Here is a 5,117-nt window from a genome sequence, read left to right as displayed (position 1 = left end):
CAAAGACAAGAGAGCGATCATGCGGGGGAACCGGGGTATTGATGTCCTGTCCATGCAACCGATGGATGTGATCAAAACCTGTGTACAGCCCAACCACTTACCAATCACATCACTGGAAAATCAAAATTACTACAGGGTCCTGACCGGGTAGTGGATGTTGATTTGGCAAAATGGACAGTAGACTACCAGAACATGATATTCCTCATATGTCATAACCTCTTGATGCATCACCCTTTCAGAGTGTCTATCAGTGTGTCTCCAGCAGAGGATGGTTTCAATCCATCTACCTCTGGGTTATGGGCCCAGCACGCTTCCGCTGCGCCACTCTGCTAAAAATCAGCCCAGATGGGACTTGAACCCACTAGGCCACTGGGGCTTTACATTAACCATGTACACCAGTTCAGGAGAAATACATATACAGCGACTCCTAGTGGTTATGTATGCCAAATTTAAAGGGACTCCCTCTAGGCTATAATTTACACTTCTGAATTTTCAAGAGTTCTTTGATTTTTTTGTTCCACATTGTTTCATGTATTTCTCCAGTTGCTACACTTATGAATACTTTCATGTATTTCCATGTTTCTATTTTTCATTACTGTAATTAATTCTCAATTTTCTTACCTCTGTCTTTACTTAGACTTGGTTGACTTGTTGTCTTCCAGAACATATTATTTATTTATCCTGTGGTCAAACTGCAAGTATTTTGAACTCCTACTTGAATTGTTGAACACTGAGATCGTTTATTTGATTCTAAAGAAGAATGCTGCTTCAAAAAAAAAAGTTACGTCCTCTATACGGTTTCTTTGTCAGCTCTGCGTCCAGCAAAGAAGCCACAGCGCCTTAGGCCAACTAAAAGCTTACAGCACCAGGTATTCCCAGGCGGTCTCCCATCCAAGTACTAAGCCGGCCCAACCCTGCTTGGCTTCCGAGATCAGACGAGAGCGGGCACTTTCAGGGTGGTGTGGCCGTAAGCAACCATACAGGGCGAAATCCAGCTATTTCTAGATGTGAAGACCTGAAGGTCCTCAAAACTTGAATAAACAGTTTGGGGTTGAGGAATACTGAACTACATGTTATCACACTATTAGTTCACGTTAACATTTCGCCGTAGCTTGCTAGTAGTTCAACTACCTTCACCTTGGAATCAAGAAGTTGTATTGCTTTTTGCTCTTTTTGCACTATAATTTACACTTCTGAATTTTCAAGAGTTCTTTGATTTGTTTGTTTTGTTCCACAATGATTCATGTATTTCTCCTAAATACTTCATGTATTTCCATGTTTCTATTTTTCATTACTGTAATAATTCTCAATTTTCTTACCTCTGTCTTTACTTAGACTTGGTTGACTTGTTGTCTTCCAGAACATATTATTTATTTATCCTGTGGTCAAACTGCAAGTATTTTGAACTCTTACTTGAATTGTTGAACACTGAGATCGTTTATTTTGATTCTAAAGAAGAATGCTGCTTCAAAAAAAAAAGTTACGTCCTCTATACGGTTTCTTTGTCAGCTCTGCGTCCAGCAAAGAAGCCACAGCGCCTAACTAAAAAGCTTACAGCACCAGGTATTCCCAGGCGGTCTCCCATCCAAGTACTAAGCCGGCCCAACCCTGCTTGGCTTCCGAGATCAGACGAGAGCGGGCACTTTCAGGGTGGTGTGGCCGTAAGCAACCATACAGGGCGAAATCCAGCTATTTCTAGATGTGAAGACCTGAAGGTCCTCAAAACTTGAATAAACAGCTTGGGGTTGATACTGAACTACATGCAGAGGTGGGTAGAGTAGCCAAAAATTGTACTCAAGTAAAAGTACTGTTACTTCAGAATAATATGACTCAAGTAAAAGTAAAAGTAGTCATCCAAATAATTACTTGAGTAAAAGTAAAAAAGTACTTGACGAAAAAACTACTCAAGTAGTGAGTAACTGTTGAGTAACGTCTGATTTATTTCTCAACACAAGCATCAATCAGACCGACAAAAATACAAAATAATCATATTTAGGCAAATTATAGTTCATCCAATCAATAAAATTAATTTATTAATTACAAAATAGCTTACTTGAGAGACTTGTCACATCAAATTTGGATGGATAGGCCTACTGCATGTGTAAAACATACTGTATGTAACCTAAAAGACAAACATCCACCTCTCCACAGCAGAAACTACAACCACCGCTACGTCTCCTCAGGTTAGATGTTGAGTTGTTGAACGCTGACATGTCCGTTTGTTTTGGTAGACCCTGAACACACCGCATAACGTAGCTGCTGTTTCTTTGCTTTGCTACGAGTGTAAAGCTAACCTGTCCCATATTAACGGTCTATGGTCCCGCTGCTGAAACGAGTATGGTCACGTGACTGCACAACGACGTGTGATTGGTTAAGCACAGTCACGTTCAGCGGAAGACTCTCTCTCTCTGTCAAAATAAAACAAAATGAGACGTACGCGGGGGTAAAAACAATGACGCGTAGTAACGAGTAACGAGCTCATTGGAGCCTGATGTAGCGGAGTAAGAGTACAGTTTCTTCTTCACTAATCTACTCAAGTAAAAGTAAAAGTATAGTGATTTAAAACTACTCCTAGAAGTACAATTTTTTCAAAAACTTACTCAAGTAAATGTAACGGAGTAAATGTAACTCGTTACTACCCACCTCTGACTACATGTAATCACACTATTAGTTCACGTTAACATTTCGCCGTAGCTTGCTAGTAGTTCAACTACCTTCTATTACAAGAAAACTTCCACAGACTGAGAAGGATGTATGGCTGTTAGATGGTGCAACTTGTGTTAGGGGCCTATATCAGAGAGATGACGGGCCCTGCTTACCTAAGAATTGGTAGCTAAGATGAGCCATGGCGGGGGCCATGTCTCAAATGGGAGGAGCAGAAGGTGTTTCACACCTTCAAAGGTTTCAATTCTTACTTAAATTTCTTTTTTTTTTTTCTTTTTTTTTTTTTCTCAGCACAATTCCATTTTTAATTTACATAGAAATTGTAAATCAAAGAGGCCTGAAATCTTAAGGAATTCCACTTGAAATAATATTATTAAAGAAAACAATGCATTTCAAATAATATATATATTTTTGATTAAAATAACTGATTCTATATTAAGTATGTGGACCCTTGTATGAACATAAAACGTTTGAAAGTGATTTTATTTTCATCATATACACCCTTTCATCAATTTAAAAATGAACTTAGAAAAGTCTTAAGAAAATTAAGACATTTGTATTGAAGAACAAAAAAACTACAATACAAATACACTTGGAACAATGTACGTAAGAACAATTTTCAATATTCATTCATTTATAGTTTAAACAAAAGTTGAACAGTTTACATTCACAACAAGCAGTTAAAATCTTTAAAATTAGTATATGCTTGGTGAGCAAGGTTCAATGGATGCATTGTGGGCCATTGGAACACAGGATCCAGTTCTCTAAACACTAGATTTTGATTTACTGTTAACTGTGGAAGATTTTTTCTTCTGCTCTTCCTTCTTTTTCGACTCAAAAAGCCCTTTGCATTACTTCTTCTCCTGGAAGAATCCTCTGCGCCAGATCACTGCAATTAAAGTACTAATCAGCATTTTAGGTTCCAAAATTGCTAAAACAGACCTAACTAACTATGTTGGGGATATGGCAGTAGTCTGGTTTATACTTTATTTCTAGCCCAACAAATTCCATATTTGACATTAAGGAGTCAGTTTTGATATTATATAAGTAAACGATTATACTGCAATATTCCCAAGAACTTTAGGGTCATTAAAAACCCAAGGTATCCTGACCATTACCACACCAGAAAGCATTCATTGAAGGATTGGTAATGACCAGGCTGAAAACAAGGGTTTAGTAAATGGAACTGTAAATGTGGTAAAGAACATACCACAGGAGCATGCTTATTGAACAACTTCATGTGGTCAGGAACAGACCAAAAGCTAAAATAACTAACAACTTTACATCCTAAATAATGTTTTGAACATCTGAACTTCATGCTATTGAAACCTGCAAATCTGAATGTATCGTTGATCGCCAAAGCCAACTGAGGCTTCTGGATGTTTATGGAATAAGGAGTCTAGGAAAAGAATGTGTCTCTCGCTCAGCTTCAAAACCTGTACACATATTTTTAGGAATTTTAACGTAAATAATTGTAATACAATTTCTAAAATTAAAAATAAAATAGGTTTCTACAAAGAATAAATTAGTTTATAATAGTAATACAGTGCAAAAGTAAGGGTAATAAAAAACTGCAGACGTACACAGAGTATGTAGTGTCCTGGTTTCCAAATAGGTATGAGGACAAAATCTTTGTTTGCCAAATCATTCTGAAAGACAAATCATGTAGAAATAAAAAGCAGAACAGATCTGAACCTTTATTTTTGTAAATAATTATAAATTAACTATTTCAAAAAATATATAATATATATTTACGGGGAAAGACAAGGTATCCGGACAATGTGGAGGTAGCCATGTTGGTACAACATAGCAATCCACTGCATAAACATCCTTTTGCTGATGGCACATATATCAATTAAATTAAACATGATTTCAAATAAACAAAATGTATCATTGGATGCTGTATATCTCAAACAAAATAATTTACCTGTGACTGTGCTATTTGGGTGATTATTTGAAAACAGCAATTTGCTATCTGTATGGAGCATAAAAAAAAAAAATTACAAGGCAAAAACAGTGTGCTAAACCCAAATAAGTTGTTAATATTTCAGTTGTGCTTACTGTGACCTCCAACTCCCGTGCCAAGCCCAGAGTCAAAAAGTCTCTGCGTTGCAAGGTAACTTGCTGTACTTGGTAAACTGGGTTCGTATAATTGTTTCATCTGGATTTCTTTGGGGTCCAAGACATATTTCAGCTACACACACACACACACACACACACACACACACACGTAAATTAAGAGTACTGTGGGAAAATAATACAATGACTGAGGTGGTGATGAACAGGGCACTCAGGAACGGCCACGTAAAAGCTGGCTTAAAGTATATACTGAATTAACCAAAGACTAAATAAGAGTGTGTGTATGTGTGACATATTATACATTATGCTTTGCAGCTGGGTTACAGCTAGGAGGGAGAGAACAGACAGGGCTATCTTAGTCAGATATGCTACAG

The 5,117-nt window shown here is 37.3% G+C and overlaps 1 long non-coding RNA gene and 2 other non-coding genes across 4 annotated transcripts; all 3 read right to left on the bottom strand.

Annotated features, from left to right (window-relative positions):
- Nucleotides 1-854: 854 nt before the first annotated feature.
- LOC116680493 (5S ribosomal RNA) lies at nt 855-973 on the bottom strand. Its single transcript, XR_004329772.1, has one exon. It is a non-coding gene; the product is annotated as a 5S ribosomal RNA (ribosomal RNA).
- Nucleotides 974-1,548: 575 nt separating this feature from the next.
- Nucleotides 1,549-1,667, bottom strand: LOC116680491 (5S ribosomal RNA). The gene has a single exon (XR_004329771.1). It is a non-coding gene; the product is annotated as a 5S ribosomal RNA (ribosomal RNA).
- A 2,589-nt stretch (nt 1,668-4,256) lies between these two features.
- LOC116680490 (uncharacterized) lies at nt 4,257-4,796 on the bottom strand. 2 transcript variants are annotated; one of them, XR_004329770.1, is made up of 3 exons: nt 4,726-4,796; nt 4,592-4,639; nt 4,257-4,313 (listed from the first exon to the last, which is right to left on the bottom strand). It is a non-coding gene; the product is annotated as an uncharacterized LOC116680490 (long non-coding RNA). The 2 variants fall into 2 exon arrangements; XR_004329769.1 differs by lacking the exon at nt 4,257-4,313 and adding an exon at nt 4,425-4,500.
- Nucleotides 4,797-5,117: the final 321 nt, after the last annotated feature.

The sequence above is a fragment of the Etheostoma spectabile genome, unplaced genomic scaffold, assembly GCF_008692095.1.
Source record: "Etheostoma spectabile isolate EspeVRDwgs_2016 unplaced genomic scaffold, UIUC_Espe_1.0 scaffold00018476, whole genome shotgun sequence".
Classification (NCBI taxonomy): Eukaryota; Metazoa; Chordata; class Actinopteri; order Perciformes; family Percidae; genus Etheostoma; species Etheostoma spectabile.
The sequence above is the reverse complement of the archived record's forward strand: the minus strand, read 5'-3'. Positions and strand labels throughout refer to the sequence as shown.